Source organism: Ursus arctos, unplaced genomic scaffold (genome assembly GCF_023065955.2).
Source record: "Ursus arctos isolate Adak ecotype North America unplaced genomic scaffold, UrsArc2.0 scaffold_16, whole genome shotgun sequence".
Classification (NCBI taxonomy): domain Eukaryota; kingdom Metazoa; phylum Chordata; class Mammalia; order Carnivora; family Ursidae; genus Ursus; species Ursus arctos.
The window spans coordinates 7,946,030-7,968,068 of NW_026622830.1; the positions used below are offsets into that span (position 1 = coordinate 7,946,030).

At 40.4% G+C, this 22,039-nt stretch overlaps 1 long non-coding RNA gene across 1 annotated transcript in view; it reads right to left on the bottom strand.

Moving 5' to 3' along the window:
• Nucleotides 1-235: 235 nt before the first annotated feature.
• Nucleotides 236-22,039, bottom strand: part of LOC123001264 (uncharacterized) — a 57,889-nt gene continuing 36,085 nt past the window's right edge. The window contains exons 2-4 of the long non-coding RNA XR_006409949.3: nucleotides 3,154-3,396; nucleotides 718-797; nucleotides 236-298 (exon numbers count right to left, since the gene is read on the bottom strand). This is a non-coding gene — a long non-coding RNA (uncharacterized LOC123001264). The remainder of the gene's footprint in view (nucleotides 299-717; nucleotides 798-3,153; nucleotides 3,397-22,039) is intronic.

Genomic DNA, 22,039 nt, shown 5'->3' on the forward strand with positions numbered 1-22,039 from the left:
AGTCAGGGACATGAAAATACAGCCCAGGAATACAGTCAATAATATTGTAATCACACTGCATGGTGACAGACGGGGACGACACTTATCGTGGTGAGCAGTGAGTAATGTATAAAGCTGTCAAATTGCTATGTTGTACACCTGAAACTAATATAACATTGTATATTAATCATACTTCAATTTAAAAAAGAATGAATTTTTTTTTTAAAAAAATGAGCATGAATGGAAAGGCACTTACATTTGCTGAATGTTGCCCATGCGTTCTCTTCCAGAAGGTCCGCACTTGGCACGGATTTCGCACCTGGAATGAGAGCTGGTTTTACACTGAGCATAGACGGGTCTGCTCGACTCCAGGAGCTCACATTGTTTCCACTGCATTACAAAATCTCAACCAAAGTCACTTTTGGGGAATATGATTAAAATCTAGACCTAAACTTCAATATTTAATTAGGTAAAAATAAAATCGTCATTTCATAACCATAGCCCGAATCCATGTAATATGCTACTGGAGTTAATGAAATCAAGTGTTTGGGCCATAATTATATGTAGCTCTGAATAACTTAATTCTAAACTTTAAGAAATGTGTTTCTAAAACTTGTTTCATGAAGAGATTTACTCAAACCTTCCCTGGGTCTGTAAATACATGGATGAAAGGTAGAGATTTCAATAGTCCACATTTTCCCCCCACTGATGAGGGTGTTGGATAAATTTTTCAATTACCTGAAAAATGAGGTGGGGTCTGGCCAACACAGTGATCACTGCCTTGAAAGGGAGACCAGCTTTCTAGTAAGAAGCAAAACCTGGAGAAGGGACCCATACAACAAGTATAAAGAAAGCTATCTAGGCAGAATGTAACAGAATTTATTTCACATTATTACTCGAGACACCTATCAATCACTCATCATCTTGGAAGCCTTATAAGAAAACTGTAAATCCATCCCTGCCCTTTGGGAGATGATGCTATATGAAATCTTCCGCACAACACGGCCCCGGGTCAGAAAACTTTTACATTGCGGAATAAACAAACAAACAATTATCATCCAAGAGAAATCTTGTGTTATTTTTGCTACTTTAGAATCCCCTTCTTCTGGCAAAAGCACATTGTGTCTGTCTTGCAGTGAGCACTCTCCCTGCTGGAGAGCGTGTCCTGTCTTTCCTGATTAAGGAATGGGCCTTAATCAGCTTAAACATAAGCTTATTAGACCCTTTTTCCTTTGAGTATGGAATCCTAAAGGAAATGATTCAGAAACAAAAACAAGACAAGCACAGGCTGATTAACTTCACTGGTGGCATCCTAAAGTAAGAGTGCATCCGTTGCGGCTATGACTCCCCTCCCCCCATGAACTTTGTTGCCTTCTCGGGGTTTTTTTTTGTTTTTTTGTTTTTTCCCCAAACCTGTTTCTAGAGCTTTCCTTTGGAACCTGTTAGGCCCCTTCTTTCCTTTCAATGAATTATTTTTTCTGCTTAAGACTGTAAGGTACACGTTTTGTTGCCTGCAAGCAAAGACCCGTAACTCACGTCATTCCAGATGAGGAACTTCATAAAAGTATATTAATGAACTTGACAAGAGAACAGAGCGTGAAATAAAACAAAGATGACTCCATAATCATTCCGATGACATCACAGCGTACCCACAATGAAAAAGGCAGGCAAGTACATTAAAAGAAACAAGGAGGAGTTAAGTCTAAGTTCTACCTTCCTCCCTTGGGAGGTGTCAGGGTCCTAGGAGCTTGCTTCCTGTGTGGAGAAACTTCAAGAAGGGAATGGGCACCAGGAAGGAAGCAGAGGGACACCAGAAGGTGAGGGAGGACCCGGGGTCTTCTGTTTGTAATATTTCCATTTCTTGATGCTTATGCAGAAGTACATGTTGTAAAAATATTAGAACAGAAACCGTTACAGTAAGTAGACGTCCACCTCTCTTCTTAGCTTCCTCTGGGTATGAGTTTTCTGGGACTGCCACAGCAAAGGTCACAGACGAGTTGATTTCCACAACAGAAATTTATATTCTCACAGTTATGGAGACACTGGAAGTCTGAGACTCAGGTGCTGACAGAGCTGGGCAAGAATCTGCTCCAGGCCTCTCTCCTTGGCGTGGAGGTGGCCATCTTCTCCCTGTGTCTTCACGCTGCCTTCTCTCTCTTTACCCATATGTGGTGCATCCAAATCTCGGATTCTCGCAAGGACACCAGTCATTTTGGATTAGGCGCCACTCAAGTGACATCATTTTAACTTAATTACCTCTGCAAAGACCCCTTTCCAAACATGGTCACATCCTGAGGTACTGGGAGTTAGGACTTCAACACATGCTTGGGGGGCACAATTCAGCCCATAAGCTACCTGTTGCCCATTGCCCACCCATGTTCTCTACAGGTTGCCGCTGTTCCGCACGTTTGTTCCTTCCCATGCAATAACTGTATGTGTGTATGTGCCCACAAATGTACACGCATGTGTGGTTTTTGAAGAAATTATACAAATAGGATCATACTATACACATTTCATGCATCTTTGTCTTTTCACCCAAAACTCTTATTTTGGAGATTTTTTTTTTTCCCATCTAAACACATGCAGACTCACGTTATCCTTTTCGAAGGTTTAACTTCTTGACTCCACCCTTGTGAAAAGGTCTTGATCCAGCACACGTTTTTCTTTGTTTTCCATTGGAAAAGGAGTAGAGCAGTGAGGCTTCTTTAGAGCAAGTAACAGGAAATTACTCTAGCAACCTAAGCAAAAGAAACTGCGTTCCAGGCTGCTGAAAATTTACTGACTTGCTCCTATCAGGAGGCGGGACACAGTGGAGAGGGCTTCCCAAAGACTGAGGAAGCTCTGGAGGGTCAGGAAGCAAGCCCTGCTGTTGAGAGTCTGCAGAAGGTTCTGTTTGCTCAGCGAGCTGCTGCTGAAATGAATGAACTCCGATCCTACCCTCTCCAACACAGTGACACCCCACATGTGGCAATCGAGTGCCGAAATATGGCTGGTCCAAAAAGAGATGCACCGTAAACGTACAACACACATCCGATTCCAAAGACTTAGTAGAAGGAAAATAATGTAAAATACTTTGTGAATAATTTTTATAGTAATTACACATTGGTGATATTTTACATACATGGAGTCAAATACGATATATAATTAAAATTAGCTATACCTGTTTCTTCTTACCTTGTTTTGGTAGCTATTAGAAAATTTAAAGTTCTATGTGTGGCTTGCGATGGGGACTTGAATGATGTTCTGGTGGGCCACTAGTCATTTCTTCCTTCCTGGCTGAAAGACCAAAAAGCTGGTGTAGAAAGGCTAGCTGGCCAAGCTTAGGTCACATGCCTGGTCTCCTGGTAGTACCCATGCCGGACTGGCTTGCGGGTGCACTGAGTCTGCAGGGTGGCCCACAGCTGCGTGCAGTGATACCTGAAAGGAAATTACGTTGGTCAGGAAAAAGAAGTGATGCTGGGTGGCAAGACATCGTAAGTGCCCAACACAAGCAATTACTGCCTGGCACGTACTAGGCCATTAAAATGTATCTGTTGGAAGGAAGGAAAACATGAGTGAGTGAACAAATATGGCGCAGTTGTGACTACTCTCTCCTCTCCCTGCGACCTCCTTCATTAGGTCCCCACTTCCACCCTGGACCTAGAAGAAGCCACATTTCGAATTATGAATAACTCCACAACGTTGCTTTCATGAACTACATATCTAGGGCTATTTATCTGAGTTACCATTTTGTGGAGAGATGCATTAATTGCTGTTATGACTCATCCATTTTGTTTATCCATTCCACTTTCACTGAGCTAGTCACAAAGTCACTTCTGAGACCTCCTGTTTCTCTCTCTACACTCACGCCTGTAGGGATCTCATCCAGTCTCATAGCTTAAATGTCAGATATCAGATGATATTTAGATTTAAATATCAGATGTGTTGATCGCTTCCAAATTCACATCCCTAGGCCAGACCTCTCTCTCAAATTCGCGACTCTGCCAAATATCCAACTACCTACTCGGCATCTCCACTTGGATGACTAACAGACACTGCAAACGCAACTTGTCCCAAATGGAAATGAAGCCACTTCTTCCTACAGCCTTCTGCCTTTAGGGAAACAATAGCTTTGTCCTTCAGTTGGTCAGGCCAAGAATGATGGAACTCTCTCTGGCTCCTCCGTTCTGAGACAGTGCACGTAGAATCTGCAGGAACTCTTGTTGGCTCTAGGGTCAAACATAGCGAGTCTGATCGCCTCCCACCATCTCCAAAGCCCCACTTGGTTGTAGTGTCCCCATTTCTCCAGGATATTGCTGACATAGTTTCCTCCCTGGTCTTTCTGTTTCACCTGCCTGCTAATAGTGTATTTTCAACCAGTCTCCAGAGGGTTCTTTTTCTTTCCTGTTTATTGATATATAACTGTCCTATAACATTGTATTTGGTTTTGGTGTACAACATAATGACTTGATACATGTATATATTATGACACGGTCACCACAAGAATTTCGGTTGGGCATCTACCACCACACACGGGTACAATTTTTTTCTTGTGTTGAGAACTTTTAAGATCTCTTAGCAACTTTCAAACACACAACCCAGTTGTGTTAACTATAGTCACCTGCTGTACATTGAATCTTCAGAACTTAATTACCTTAGAACTTTAACTTAGAACTTTGAACACCCTCCCCCATTTCCCTATCCCCAACCCCCCACCTCTGGCAACTACCAATCTGTTCTGCTTCTATGAGTTTGGTTTTTTAGATTCCATATGTCAGTAAGATCATACAGTATTTGACTTACTCTGTCTGACTTATTTCACGTAGTATAATGCCCTCAAGATCCATCTACATTGTTGCAATGGGAGGGTTCCCTTCTTTTCTGTAGGTGAATAATATGTGAGATACATATCACATCTTCTTTATCCACTCACCCATTGATGGACACTTGGGATGCTGCCACATCTTAACTATTGTAAATAATGCTGCAATGACATGGGGGGGGGGCAGATGACTTTTTAAGAGTGTTCCTTTCAGGTCATAAATTATGCCATGTTACTTCTCTACTTAAAACCCTGCAAGGCACCCTATTTCACTCAAAGTAAAAGCCAAAGCGCTGACAATGGCCTTCACTGCCCTGAATGATTCAGCACCACCTACCTCTTCCCTCTCTGCCCCCCTTCGCTTCTCCCCTGCTTGCTCACGCCTCTACAGCCATACTGGCCTCCTTGCCGCCTCTCAGACATGCTAGGCGCATGCCCTTCCCTATGTCTCTGGTTCATTCCCTTCAAGTCACTTCTCAAGTAGCCCCTTCTCCAAGAGGACCTCCCTAAACTACCACATTTATTTATTTACATTTTAGAAAAATAGTCACTGACAAGGAAAAATATTATGACATAGGGTTGATTGAATAAAAGGAAGCAAAATGCTGTGTATTCATCAGAATCAATCACTGTTCAAAATAACTGCACGTGTAGGCACGTAAAATAAGTCTGCAGGATGCATATTAAAATAGCAGGAATTATTTTCTAGGGGACCTCATGCCTCACCCCAGCCACCTTGATCACAGCGAATCTGCTTTACTCTTCTTTTTTCTATTGCACTTTCCACTTTTGCACATACTATTTTGCTTACAATAACATACTAATTTACTAACCTATTTTATGTATTGTTTTTTGCCTCACCTATCATGCTCAAATATAAATTCCATACAGGGACTTTTTCCCTCTATTTTATTCATTGATATATCCTAAGTGTCTAGAGAAATGCCTCACATGGAGTAGATGTTCACTAATTATTTGCTGAATGAATGAGTGAATGACCCTGAAATCAAAGACCAGAAATCTACCCTCAAGGACTTTGCAATCTAGTATATTTGCCTTCCTAGAAACCACTCCTCTTATTAAGATTACCCTCTGCTGATAACAAATTTCCATTCTCATCTAGGGTGAACTGCTCTTTATCTATCACAAGAAAGGAATTGGTCATGGACATTTGAAGGAGAAAATAGAAAATATGTATTTATTTTACCAAAAGGAGCTCTGTTGGTTATTCTCACCCCCTTTCCTGCCAGCAGACGCCTCAGCGCCTTCTCTATTTATGTTGCCGTGTTAAGGTACCTGATCTTTGTAGAAAGCAGATAATGACCTATAACGTTATCGGGACTACACTGCAGCATCTCTAACGTGGAGAAAATGCATTTGCATTTTATGATGCTGAATGCTCACCCACTTCATGACCTTACCATCTGTTTCCATCTGTGGAATATTCCAAACGACCAAATAACATTAAAATCACCTAAAAGAGTTTCTTTATTAGTTATAAACTTTTACAATTCAATTTAAAAAGTTTATAGTCCTGAACGCTGCAAGAATGACCATTTTCCGAAGCACCGTCCTGCTCTTTATCACTGGGGTCTGACAGCAGCTCTGACCTTTTCTAATATCTTTTACTGGAAGGAGAAGATTTGAGAAGTAGATAATAAATGGCCAAGGCTTTATTGATATTATGACGTGTAATATTTAAAACTGGTTATGGTTATTAGACCACGGGAGATGATGCCTTCTTACATAATCATCTGCTCCCTGTAGGCCAGCTTCCGTTACTGATAAAACATCTTTTATGAGTTTTAAAAATTGCAGAGCCAATAAAACCATGTGGGAACAAGCAAGGGTGTGTGCTGCTCAACCCATCATCAGAACTGTCAGCCAAATTCAGAGGCTGGGCAGGTTGGAGCTGCTGCTGATCTCAGAGAAGGGGAACACAGCTGGCGCGCAAGTTCCTGGGGAGCTTTCAGGGGGAGGGTCTCTCTCTTAGGGACACAACTAACTCTGTGATCCCATGGAAGATTCATTTTCTATCGGTTGTGATAAAGGGAGCGCTAGACTAAGGATCTGTCCAAGGGCATCCTTGCTCACAGTCAAGACTCTTCACTAATGGAGGGAAAAGGGCATCTTTTCCCTACCCGCTTCCAACACACGTCACATCCAGTTGGTATCAACACCACTTCCAGCACTGAAAAGCTTAAGTTCCTCTTCTACCTCTGGGAGCTAGTGCCTTGGATAAGGGGACAGCTAACGGATTCCTCAACTGTCCACGGCCGGCCTCGAAGTGTTTCCTGCTCCACCCATGCCCTCAAACCCTCAGAGAGCTCTCCCTACTCCTTATAGCGCCTGAGGCACAAGTCAGATGCCAGAACTATTTCTGAAAATCTGACCATGAAGCTATTAGTTTTAACCATTTAATTACTATAGCTTGTAACACGGATTGATTTCAAGTAAGAGAAACACTTCCCTTCTTATTCTTTGTCAATTTGTTTTCCACCTTTTTTAATCTTCCAAATGAATTTTATAACATGTTCAGGGTGGAAAACCCTGTTCAGAGTGATTCCAACTAACATGGCAATTTATAGATTCACTTGGGGGAATTTGCATCTTTACAATATTGAGTTTTCTCATTTACAAACATGATCCCGTCTCCATTAAAATCAGGTGGACAGAGCTACCAACTATCTCACTATATCTAACAATTTAAATCCTGTTATCACAATTCTAACAGACATTATTCAGACGTGTGCACTACACAATGCAATAATAAAGTCAATACAGGAATTGTCAGAGAAATTTTTGCTACACATGTATCTTACTATGCTGATAAGTTTCTGAGTGAGATGGGGGATCTGAATTGTTATAATTTAGCTCCTTTAAAGCAACAGGAGGGGTGTTTAGACAAGACATCTAGACCTCTTCAGCAGTAACAATAGGTATAAATGTAAATAAATATAGTGTTTGGCAATCATTATTTTAAAATACAAGAATATGTGTGGCTAAGGGATGATGGTTTTATTATATTTATTTGAAAATGATTCTAGATACTACAAATGGCAAGGTTCTTGCAAAGTCATTCTGGTTGTTTTTCTAACAAGATCACTGTGAACTCATTTGTTAATTTTGTCGGCTATTGGAATCATATCTTTTTAATTTAAAGCTGGGGGCATCACAATGCCAGATTTCGAGTTGTACTACAAAGCTGTGATCACAAAGACAGCATGGTACTGGCACAAAAACAGACACATAGACCAATGGAACAGAATAGAGAACCTAGAAATGGACCCTCTGCTCTTTGGGCAACTAATCTTTGATAAAGCAGGAAAAAACACCCAGTGGAAAAAAGACAGTCTCTTCAATAAATGGTGCTGGGAAAATTGGACAGCTACATGCAAAAGAATGAAACTTGACCACTCTCTCACACTGTACACAAAGATAAACTCCAAATGGATGAAAGACCTGAATGTGAGACAGGAATCCATCAAAATCCTAGAGGACAGCATAGGCAGCAACCTCTACGACATTGGCCACAGCAACCTTTTTCATGACACATCTCCAAAGGCAAGAGAAACAAAAGATAAAATGAACTTGTGGGACTTCAAGATAAAAAGCTTCTGCACAGCCAAGGAAACAGTCAAAAAAACCAAGAGGCAGCCTGCGGAATGGGAGAATATATTTGCAAATGACACTACAGATAAAAGACTGGTATCCGAGATCTACAAAGAACTTCTCAAACTCAATACACGAGAAACAAATAAACAGATCATAAAATGGGCAGAAGATATGAACAGACACTTTTCCAATGAAGACATACAAATGGCTAACAGACACATGAAAAAATGTTCAAAATCATTAGCCATCAGGGAAATTCAAATCAAAACCACACTAAGATACCACCTTACGCCAGTTAGAATGGCAAAAATTGACAAGGCAAGAAACAACATTTGCTGGAGAGGATGTGGAGAAAGGAGATCCCTCCTACATTGTTGGTGGGAATGCAAGTTGGTACAGCCACTCTGGAAAACAGTGTGGAGGTCCCTTAAAAAGTTAAAAATTGAGCTACCCTATGACCCAGCCACTGCACTACTGGGTATTTACCCCAAAGATACAGACGTAGTGAAGAGAAGGGCCATATGCACCCCAATGTTCATAGCAGCATTGTCCACAATAGCTAAATTGTGGAAGGAGCCGAGATGCCCTTCAACAGATGACTGGATTAAGAAGATGTGGTCCATATATACAATGGAATATTACTCAGCTATCAAAAAGAACGATTTCTCAACATTTGCTGCAACATGGATGGCACTGGAGGAGATAATGCTAAGTGAAATAAGTCAAGCAGAGAAAGACAATTATCATATGGTTTCTCTCATCTATGGAACATAAGAACTAGGAAGATCGGTAGGAGAAGAAAGGGATAAAGAAAGGGGGCTAATCAGAAGGGGGAATGAAGCATGAGAGACTATGGACTCTGAGAAACAAACTGAGGGTTTCAGAGGGGAGAGGGGTGGGGGAATGGGATAGGCTGGTGATGGGTAGTAAGGAGGGCACGTATTGCATGGTGCACTGGGTTATGTTATACGCAACTAATGAATCATCGAACTTTACATCAAAAAATAAATAAAAAATAAAAAATAAATAAAAAACCAGTCTGCTTATTTCCTGGAGCAATAAATGTTTTGAATCTGTTCAGACGAGAAATTTACATAGCATCTCCAGAAAAAGTTTATTGGAGCAAACAATCTCTGAACTAGATCTTCAATTCCAGAATCTCATAGGAGTTGAGATTTATATCTGTAGTTCAATAAGCAATGGCATTTTCATTTTGTTTGTTTATTAGCCTTGTGCACCCAAAAGAAGAAAATACAAAGTTTAATATCTGGATGATTCAAAAATTTTTAGTAAATAAAAAATCAAAAGCTATAAGATCACAAAGTTTAATATCTGGATGATTCAAAAATTTTTAGTAAATAAAAAATCAAAAGCTATAAAAATGCAAGATGAGGCAATGAATGAACATACAGATATATTCATGCATTCACATTTTAAAATTTTATCATACTACATTATAAAAATCTGTAACACAAACACCCTGATTTAAAGACTCACTTTCCTTTTGCTTTTCTGAACTTCACCGAAACAATGCTAGCTATATTATTACAAATGATGAGCGACACATTATAGCTAGGAAGATCCATAAATGCACGTACAGAGAGGGAGAGAGAGGAAGAGAATAGGATTTGGGAGGTATCTTACTAAAAACTGAGTGGAGCAGAAATATATCCTATCGGTTCTGTTTCTCTGGAGAATGCTGACTGGTACAGGTACTGAAAAAAACAGGGCCTCCTGGGAACTTTAGTAGAAAAAAGAGTCAAGCACAGATGTGAACATGGAACACAAGACCCCCCCCCCCCGCATTTATAGAAATCCTGCAGCAAGCACAAACTTCTCCCAAAACATAGAATGACCACGTGGCATGTAGGAGCAATCTCTGTATCTCCTCTGTATCTTAAGCAACACAGGGACTTCCACTGACTTCTGGGTTACACATATTTACATTCACATTTTCGGAATATTAATCTTTGCTCTCCTTCCACCCACTCCGAAATTATGCAAGATGGTGTCAGAAGACAGCATTTTTAGAGGGTTTTTGTCTATCCGATTTGTTTACCTCAAACCCTTGAGGAAGTGATCTCATCACTTACGTCCAGGAAAGGACTTAAAAGTAGCTCTTCCACCCCGTGAAAACATTTGTATTTGAACTGTTGACATTAATAAACACTTTATTTCACCCTCCCCAGACCATCCCTTTATTTATTCACTAGAATTATTCATATACACTTGTCTCCTCCATTACATTGAAGCTCCTTTGAACGTGACTATTAGGGGTTCGTTTCCATAGCACGTCCCTCAGCCTACCTCCCTGTCACACCCAAGCAGCATATATTAAGTCACCCACTATACCCATGAGCATATTTTGCTGCTGATACATCTCACCACAGTTATGAATGAGAGATGCCCACATCTTCCAAACTCGTTTCCACAATAACACCTCTACTCTGATCCCCTATGCTTACAAGATTCTTCTCTCCATGTGATCCACGGGGTCTTTCTATCACATCATGAGGTCTCTGCTCCAAGTCACGTGCTTAAGGAGGTCTTCCCCAAGCCCTGTATCTAAAGGAGCTCCCCCAGCCCTGCGCCAGGCCCACTCTATCCCTGCAAGCTACTTTATTCTCCTCCCTCTCATTCATTACTGCCTGAAATTCCGTTACTTACTTATCTGCATCCTTGTTCTGTTGTCTTCCCCTACACTGCAAGGAAAACACTATAAGGTCAGGGATTTCATCTGATCATTCCGCTGGGGCACAGCAGGTAAGCAACAGACACTTGCTGAATCAAGGTCACTAAAGGTTTGGCTTGGCTGGCCTCTCTGGACAGATTGTGAATCTGAAAGCGACACCCAGATACTGAACCCCTACTACGTCAGGCACAGAACCAGGGGCTTTACACACGTGTGTGCATATTTTAATCTTCAGAGCAACCGCACGAGGTAGAAATATCAGTCACTTTTCATAGATGAGAAAACTCAGACCAAAAGGAGAGGCGGCCAGTAAGTTGCAATGCTGGGATTTGAACTCAAATCTCACTGGCTCTGCCCCTGCATTCTTTATATTAACAATCCATCCCATCCTCCAAAACTCATTCTCTCCCCTAGAAGCAGTTCCCTAAGAGAAATACCAAAGTGATTTTGAACAAACCTTACGTTGTTAAAACGAGCGTAACTGACTACATAATCTGTGAGCCCCCATGTAAAATGAAAATGCGGTCCCTTGTTAAAAAATGATGGAAAACTTGAAGATGGTGACGATGGGGCAGTCAACTAAGCATTTGGTAATGTTCCAGCCCCTTCTAAGAATGAGACCTATGTGACCATCCACATTGTACTCCATGAAGACAGCCCTGGAGATACAAATATATCTTTTCATGGTGATTAATTTGGGAGGGATGATGCTCTTATTAGTTTGGGAGTAACACTAATAACCTAATAACACTCCGCGCTGTGTTTTCTTCTTAGCACTATGGCCACTTTGGCAAAAACCTGGCAGTGATTTCAGGCACAGCCTTCTCGTGGAGATTAGGCTCCTGCAAATTCCATTTGGTTTCCAGTTCATGAGAGGGAGCAGGAAAATTTGATTATGGACTCCTCAGGCCTGAACAGGTGTCAAAATAATTATTCCAAACCAGGAGGTAAAGCTTCCTGACAAGCTGACTCTCTTGGCTTCTGTGCTTACAGCTCTTGGCTGTTGAGTTGATCTCTGCCTGGGAATACAGAGGCCATGGGCTCTTGGCATTCAAAGAAGGAATGTGAGCACGTGGATTTATCTCTGCCCATGGGCTTTCTCTCTTTACTCCTGCATGGTTGCTGCTGGCTGCAGTGCCATTTTCAGCGCCCCCCACCCCACCCCAGGACTTTCCGCAGCTTCCTCACGTGCAGGCTCAGATACCTCAACCATCAACCATGTGCTGCGGGTACCTGGGGTACAACTCGAAACTTGATTTCTCAGCGTTTGAAGACCTCCACCTGCATGTCCCCCAGGAACTGTGGAGTAAAACTGCATACCCAGCTCTTTCCCAACCTCAGCACACAATAGGTTCTGCATAGATGTTTGTGGACTAGAACTGAAACCCATAAAATGCCCACCTCCACTGATTTTCCCACTCATCCGTTCAACAGATATTTGTCAAACTCCCATGTGCTACTGGAGTGGGCTGAATAATGGCCCCCTCAAAGATGTGTCAACCCCAAACCTGGAAACGCAACCCTATTTGGAAAAAGGATTTTGCCGATGTAATCAAGTTAAAGGTATCCAGATATGGGGCGCCTGGGTGGCTCTGCCGTTAAGCATCTGCCTTCGGCTCAGGTCATGATCCCAGGGTGCTGGGATGGAGCCCTGTGTCGGGCTCCCTGCTCACTGGGAAGTCTGCTTCTACCTCTCCCACTCCGCCTGCCTGTGTTCCCTCTCTCGCTGTATCTCTATCAAATAAATAAAATCTTTTTTTATAATCGTATTTTTTTATTATATTATGTTAGTCACCATACAGTACATCCCTGGTTTTTTATGTAAAGTTCGATGATTCATTAGTAGTGTATAAAATCCAGTGCACCATGCAATACGTGCCCGCCTTACTACCCATCACCAGCCTATCCCATTCCCCCACCCCCCTCCCCTCTGAAGCCCTCAGTTTGTTTCTCAGAGTCCATAGTCTCTCATGCTTCATTCCCCCTTCTGATTAGCCCCCTTTCTTTATCTCTTTCTTCTCCTACCGATCTTCCTAGTTCTTACGTTCCATAGATGAGAGAAACCATATGATAATTGTCTTTCTCTCCTTGACTTATTTCACTTAGCATTATCTCCTCCAGTGCCATCCATGTTGCAGCAAATGTTGAGAAATCATTCTTTTTGATAGCTGAGTAATATTCCATTGTATATATGGACCACATCTTCTTAATCCAGTCATCTGTTGAAGGGCATCTCGGCTCCTTCCACAATTTAGCTATTGTGGACAATGCTGCTATGAACATTGGGGTGCATATGGCCCTTCTCTTCACTACGTCTGTATCTTTGGGGTAAATACCCAGTAGTGCAGTGGCTGGGTCATAGGGTAGCTCAATTTTTAACTTTTTAAGGGACCTCCACACTGTTTTCCAGAGTGGCTGTACCAACTTGCATTCCCACCAACAATGTAGGAGGGATCTCCTTTCTCCACATCCTCTCCAACAATTGTTGTTTCTTGCCTTGTCAATTTTTGCCATTCTAACTGGCGTAAGGTGGTATCTTAGTGTGGTTTTGATTTGAATTTCCCTGATGGCTAATGATTTTGAACATTTTTTCATGTGTCTGTTAGCCATTTGTATGTCTTCATTGGAAAAGTGTCTGTTCATATCTTCTGCCCATTTTATGATTTGTTTGTTTCTTGCGTACTGAGTTTGAGAAGTTCTTTGTCGATCTTTTATCTGTAGCATCATTTGCAAATATATTCTCCCATTCCGTGGGCTGCCTCTTAGTTTTTCTGTTTCCTTGGCTGTGCAGAAGCTTTTTATCTTGATGAAGTCCCACAAGTTCATTTTATCTTTTGTTTCTCTTGCCTTTGGAGATGTGTCATGAAAAAGGTTGCTGTGGCCAATGTCGTAGAGGTTGCTGCCTATGCTCTCCTCTAGGATTTTGATGGATTCCTGTCTCACATCGAGATCTTTCATCCATTTGGAGTTTATTTTTGTGTACGGTGCGAGAGAGTGGTCAAGTTTCATTCTTTTGCATGTAGCTGTCCAATTTTCCCAGCACCATTTATTGAAGAGACTGTCTTTTTTCCACTGGATGTTTTTTTCCTGCTTTATCAAAGATTAGTTGCCCAAAGAGCAGAGGGTCCATTTCTGGGTTCTCTATTCTGTTCCATTGGTCTATGTGTCTGTTTTTGTGCCAGTACCATGCTGTCTTTGTGATCACAGCTTTGTAGTACAACTTGAAATCCAGCATTGTGATGCCCCCAGCTTTGTTTTTCCTTTTCAACACTTCCTTGGCGATTCATGGCCTTTTCTGGTTCCACATAAATTTAAGGGCTGTTTGTTCCAGTTCTTTGAAAAATGTCATTGGTATTTTGATCGGGATAGCACTGAAAGTGTAGATTGCTCTGGGTAGCATGGAAACAGAAGGAAAGCCACCAAACTCATTCTATGAGGCCAATATTACCTTGATCCCCAAACCAGACAAAGACCCCATCAAAAAGGAGAATTACAGACCGATTTCCCTAATGAATATGGAAGCCAGAATTCTCAACAAGATCCTTGCTAATGGGATCCAACAGTACTTTAAAAGGATTATCCATCATGACCAAGTGGGATTCATCCCTGGGATGCAAGGGTGGTTCAACATTCACAAATCTATCAGTGTGATAGATTATATGAACAAGAAAAATTCAAAAATCATATGATTCTCTCAATAGATGCAGAAAAAGCATTTGACAAAATACAGCATCCTTTCCTATTAAAACCCTTCAGAGTGTAGGGATAGAGGGTACATTCCTCAATCTCATAAAAACCATCTATGAAAAGCCTACAGCAAATATCATTCTCAATGGGGAAAAGCTGGAAGCCTTTCCCTTAAGATCAGGAACTCGACAAGGATGCCCACTCTTGCCATTATTATTCAACATAGTACTAGAAGTCCTTGCAACAGCAATCAGACGACAAAAAGGAATAAAAGGTATCCAAATCGGCAAAGAAGAAGTCAAACTGTCTCTCTTCGCAGATGACATGATACTCTATATGGAAAACCCAAAAGAATCCACCCCCAAACTACTAGAAGTTATAGAGCAATTCAGTAATGTGGCGGGATACAAAATCAATGCTCAGAAATCAGCTGCATTTCTATACACGAATAATGAGACTGAAGAAAGAGAAATTAGGGAATCCATCCCATTTACAATAGCACCAAAAATCATAGGTTATCTTGGAATTAACTTAACCAGAGACGTAAAGGATCTATATTCTAGAAACTACAAATCACTCTTGAAAGACATTGAAGAAGACACAAAAAGATGGAAAAATATTCCATGCTCATGGATCGGAAGAATTAACATAGTTCAAATAAATAAAATCTTAAAAAAAAAAAAAGTCTCAAGATAAGATCATCCTGGATTAGGGTGGGCCCTAAGTCCAGCGACAGGTATAAGAGACAGAAAAGAAAAAATACACAGAGATACAGGGAAGGAAGCCAGGTGACGATACAGGCAGTCAGTGGAGGGATGTGACCACAAACCAGGAAATGCCAGGAAGCACCAAAAGCTGTAGGAGACAAGGAAAGATTCTCCCCTAGAGGCTTTGGACAGAGGACAACTCTGCAGACATTTTTGTCTCAGATTTCTGGCCCCCCCACTGTGAGAAGGTACATTTCTGTTGTGTCAAACCACCAAGTTTGTGGTAATCAGTCCTAACAGCCCTAGGAAACAAATATGGCCATGTTCTCTTAGGATGAGGCCAACAATAAAATAAATAAGGAGATAAACGTATTCTACAACATCCTGTTGTACTGCTGTGAACAGGGTTGCCAGATAAATTGAGCTCACCGAGTTAAATTTGAATATCCGATAAACAACAAATAAATTGCATGGAACATACATTTACTAAAAAATCATTTGTTCTTTGACATTCGGAGTTAACTGTATTTTTATTTGCAAAATCTATCAATCTCAGTTAACGAAGAGAGATGGGCAGAGGTCAAGTTCCGGGTCGGCCTGAGTGGGGGAAGTGCTTAAATTAGAGTGGTTATGGAAGGCTTCTCCGATGAGGGGTACTTGAACAGAGCCCTGCATGAAATAAGAGAGTGAGTCATGCCACCATTAGGGCAATAGTCTCCCAGGCCCAGGAAACAGGAAGGGCAAAGACAGAAGGTGGGAATGTGCTGGTTATATTTAGCTTTATTCGATAATACAGAGAGCAAGATAGCAAATCTCATTCTCTCCTGAAATCCAAAATGTTCCTAAACTAAAAACAGGAAATCTGTATTAAAGTATTCACCAAGCTATTGATCTCAGCTTTTAATGAGCTGGACTTAGATTATTTAGATGTCAAGCAGGTCTGCTATCCAAGTTTTATGATCCTCTTAAATAACCACAAGCAAGTTATAAAACACCACAAGGCAGCCTAGAGTTGCCATCGTAGGAAATGTTGGCGTATAATTAAAGCAGAGGCCAATATTTATGTGCTTTTTCTCTGCAACAGATTCATTAACAATATCTTAAGCTATTGTATGGACTTAAATTTCTGGTGCTATTGGCATCCATTCAGAAAAGGAGGTTTCATTTAATTTTCAAAGGCTTTTCCAAATTACAGAATGCATGTGTACCCACCCCAAATGCTTGCATAGAAATGTTCACAGCAGCATTATAACAATTATTATAATAGCCTACAAGTGGAAACTCCAAATGTAAAGTTGCTAAATTTAGTAAATAAAAACATAAAATGTGTGGCTCCATTTAAATTTCAGATAAACAATGGATACTTTTTTTTTAGCATAAGTATATCCTAAATTATTTGGGACAAATTAAACTGGGCATTCTGCATTGAATCTGGCAACCCTACCCAAATGTCCATTAACTGGTGAATGGATAAACAAAATGTGTTCTAACCATACAATGGAATACTCTTTGGCCATAGGAAGGAATCAAGTACTGATACATGCTACCACGTGGATGAATCCGAAAAGCATTCTGCTAAGTGACAGACACCAGACACAGAAGACCACATAAGTGTGAGATTCTATTTATATGAAATGTCCAGAAAATGGACATTATGTAGAGACAGAAAGTAGATTAGTGGTTGCTTGGGGGCTGAGGGTAGGAATAGGAATACACGGTAATCAGGCACAAGGCTTTTTACTGGGATGATAACATGCCTTTGAACTGGATTATGGTGATTATATCATAGATTCATAACTTTACTAATAAATTAACACTATACTTCAATGGTTGGGTTTTATGGTAAATTATATCTCAATACTGTTAAAAAATATGTGTTCATTGCAACAAGTCAAATAATACAGACATATGTAAGAACACTGAACATCTTTGTCTCCTTCCCCTTTGAAGTAACCAATGTTATTCCACGGTTTGGTGTCTCTCCTTCCACACATTTGTAGCTCATACAAAAGCAAATATTTAGGCATATCCTATATATGCTACTCTGCAATGTGCGTTTGTCATTAAAAATATCAGGGACGCGCCTTCAGGTGCATCTACAGAGCCCCACATCACTCTTTTAAATACTTGCATGATATTCCATATACAGATATCTTACAATTGATTCTAACGTTGTTTCACTTATTGATGAAGATTTAGATTTTTCTCTTTCCTTCCTCTTCCTTCCTCCCTCCCTCCCTCTCTCCTATCCTTCCTTCTTTCTTCTTTTTCTTTCTTCCCTTCCCTTATTCCTTTCCCTTCTTCCCTTCCCTTCCTCCCTTTTCTTTCTTTCTTCCTTCCTTTCTTTTTCTTTCCTTTTTTCTCTCTCTCTTTCCTTCCTTCCTTCCTTTCTTCCTTCCTTCCTTTTTTCTTCTTGCCCTTTCAAAATATGCCTCAGTAAGCCCTCTTGAACATATATTAAAGGGAGCCACTTAAAATTAGCAAAAGGTTTCAAAATGAATAAAGAATGTCAAGATACTGAAGCATCATAAAGGTCAAACATTTTACCTCATGTTGATATTGTGCTCTTGGATTAATTTAGACTTCATATCAAATGATGCAAAGGTTAAATTATGCATCCACCATCCCAAACATTTGTTCTTTATTTTAAATACACAAATATGCATTTGTGGCCTACACACCAGATGAGGCGTATTTCTCAAGTGTAACAGCCATGTACTGACTGGGCTAGACTGAGGTTCTACAATACAATGCCAGTGGGCTGTGGGATTCTAATTCTTTCAGGAAGAGCTAGATGCAGAGATAAAGCAAAGATTTTTTAAAGTATGCAATTGTTTATCATCTCTCCAAACACACAACCCTAAACACATGGGAGAAAGCTAATGAGCTATGAACGATGACAGAATTTATCATGAACTAGGCAATTTATGTGCATCATTACATAATTTGAATAGACAAGAGGTAACAGTGTTTTTGCACCCATTTTTCAGACGAGGGATCTCAGACCTGCGGTGCCTTCCTCAAGATCAAGTAAACAACAGAAACAGGATTAGAACACAGGCTCCAAATATCAAGCTCTCGGTGACTACACCCTGCTGCTTCATGGAAGAAATATTTTGGCTAAGTATTTCCAGTAATCTGCTCTGCCCTCAGACATAGTGGGTATCTTGGGACACCAAGTTAAACAGACCATCATTCCTATCCTCGAGGAGCAGAGCAAACAGGCAAACAGAAAACCACAGCCAATCTGGTGAGACCATGATGAGAACGGAGTGTCCTAACCTGGATCCTCAAAGGCTCCTACAGCGACTTCTGAGTTGAGGTGGTTTTTTGAAGATTTTATTTATTGGAGAGAGAGAGAGAGAGTGAGATCAGAGAGAGCAGAAGCAGGGGGAGTGGCAGAGGGAGAGGGAGAAGCAGGCTCTCCAGTGAGCAGGGAGCACGATGTGGGGGGCTCCACCCCAGGACCCTGGGATAACGACCTGAGCCAAAGGCAGACGCTTAACCGACTGAGTCACCCAGGCACCCCCTGAGTTGAGATTTTAAAGACCCTAGCCATGTGCAATGCGAGAAAGGAGGACAGTATTCCAGATGAAGGAAGCCACATGGGAAAAGGCTCAGAAGCCAGAAACATACTAAAGGGCAGGAGGAATGACAAGCATATGAGCCTCTGGAGACTGCACCATGAGGCAAGAGGAGACAGGAGGTGAATGAATCATTTGGGACGCATTCAGCTGCAAGTAAGAGAAAAATCTGAGTAAGGGGCATACATGAGGAACTTATTGTTTCATTGAACAAGAAGTCTCAACCAACTAGGTGCCCCAAGACTTCTTTTTAAATTATCATGTTTTATACATAAATAGGTTTGAAAAGAAAATTTTACAGCATTCTCCAAATGAAAGTCCACATATAACTTTCCATAAATCAAAGGTATATGTATTAATACTGTGAATGATTTATATTTGTTTATATTAATATTTATATAAATATATTTCTGTTTATTAATATATTGATATAAATATATAATGACTGTAATGTATTTTAACATATAAAATGTGATATATATATAAATTGTGATATATATATCTCTATATCTATATAGAGATATATACATACACATATAAATAAATAAATTCTGGTAATCTTAAAGAAAACTTCATAGAGACTGACCATAAACATACATAGCCCATCTATTACAGATTTGGGTGGTTTATTCCTTCTGCCTAAATGCCTATAAAACAGTGGTTTCTGCTTTATCCCCAGGGCATGAAAAAATATTAATCACTACCAGAGAGGCCAGGGCATAAAATATGTATCATCTTCATTCCCCTTTTATGTTGAATCTAAATCTTGATCAGGATGTAAAGGGGCCTCTGAGTGTTGATTTGGTCCTTTCAGGCAAAAGGGAAATGGCTGAATTCCACAGAAGCTTCTCCATATGTTTATCTACTTCCACGAAGTGGAGAATTCATTTACTATCTCTAGTCTTGAACTTTCTGGAGACCCTGACCTGTATAGCCACTGTCTTCTTGGAATATATTTTGATCTCTATATTTTCTGATACTTCAAAGCTCAGTGGGTTCAAAACCAAATTAATAATTATTCTCACAAAAGAGCCCATCATTTCCTGCTGATATGACTTCTCGTTCAACAATTGTGATACTACTAGATGATATGTAATAATAATATACAATTACCTATTCTGTGCAAGATTCTTTAATAAACGTTCGACAATCCTCATCTCAATTAGTCATAGCAGACTCATTGTGAAACTTACCCTTTGATAGAACAGTGATGCTTAGAAAAACTTGTAGAAAAGACACTCATCCAATGAAGACCACAAACACTGTTAAGCAGTAGGATATCTGACTCAAAGCTTGAATCTAACGAAATTTGTCATATTTTTTTATAGCTTCGGTTTAGGGAATATTCCCTATCTTACAAGCCAGAGCTTTCTTTTCATTATGGACACTGGAAATGCCAAATACTCACTTTCTCGGATTCTGTTGCAATTAAGACATACTAGAACACCTGCTCTAAGCTCTGCAGTTCAAGTGCGTCCACTCCAGATTTTGAATCAAGACAGTGGTGTAAGGAAGGAGTTATGCAGGAAGGCAAGGGAGCGAAAGAGCTGTAGTAACACCCATCCTCCAGGGGGCAGCAAATAGTGGCGTTAGCAGCAGCATCCCGGGGCCACCACTGGCGGTGCTGGTGGTACAAACTCCTGCCCCAGCAGCTATGACAGCTATGTCTCCAAAATACTAGTTTGGGGGCATTATTTCTGGCTGCATAGTCTCCAACCCTGTTTCTCTGACCTTCCCAGGGACTCTGTGAGCTATCCCGTATCTCCTAGTAAGTGCTTTTCTGTTAAAACAAGTAAGTGATGATTTCTATTGCTTGCAACTAAAAATCCAGAGTGATAACAGCTCTTAATACTTGCTCCATATCATTTAAGGGGTACCTCTTTAACCCCTTCCAATTTCTTAATATCTATTGAAGGTGCATTTTTATGCAAAGAGGAACAGAAATGGTAAATATTTAGGTAAATGTAACTGGCTATTCTTTTCCTCTAATGCTTTTTAAAGTATGTCTGAATGAGAGGAAAAATTATAACATTGTCTGATGAAGTTTTTAATGCCTGTAAACATTATATATCAGGCACCTAAAACATAAAATGGGGAGGGTCCAGGAACCTATCTATTACAGGTGTCAAAATTTCTACATTCTGGGCGCCTGGGTGGCGCAGTTAGTTAAGTGTCTGGCTTGGGCTCAGGTAATGATCTCCGACCCTGGGATGGAGCCCCGTGTGGGGCACCTTGCTCCACGAGGAGCCCGCTTCTCCCCCCACCTCTGTCGCTCCCCCTGCTTGTGCTCTCCCCCTCTCAAATAAATAAAATCTTTAAAAATTTTCTACATTCCATGTGAAGTGGTAAAAATTGATTTTAAGCAGATTGCTAAGATTTATATATGTATATTGCAATTCCTAGAACGACCACTAAGAAATTATACAAAGAATTTTGTCCACCTTTGGGCTTTGTTGATTAGGTTTTATTTTCTTTTATCTGATAATTTAGCAAAAAAGAAGTGTAAGCACCGCTAAGATTTTTCTTGTTGTGTGTATTACAAGGGTGAACTTAATTTTATGCTCCTTTTTTTTATAATAATATTTTTATTATATTATGTTAGTTTTATGCTCCTTATCATTCAAATATCTCTTCCCTCAACAGCTGGCTGAAGGAATTAAGCCATCTGCTATTGGGGAGGGAGGAAATGAAAATCATCAAAAATAGCTTTCAATAGTTGGTGATGAATTCATCCTTACTACTACACAACTTCTTGCCTCTCTAATATTTCTGATAACAGACAGAAATATTCACTGAATCATGATCCATGATAATTCCTTTAAAAATATAAATACGACTCAAATAAAACAGGGGCCAAGTTGTGGTGTATTTTCTAATCCCCAAGCTAATTAAATGGTATGAGGTATGATTTATGCCAGAGGAAAAGATATAAAATCAAAAAAAAAAAAAAGACCTCATAGCTAGTTTCAAATAA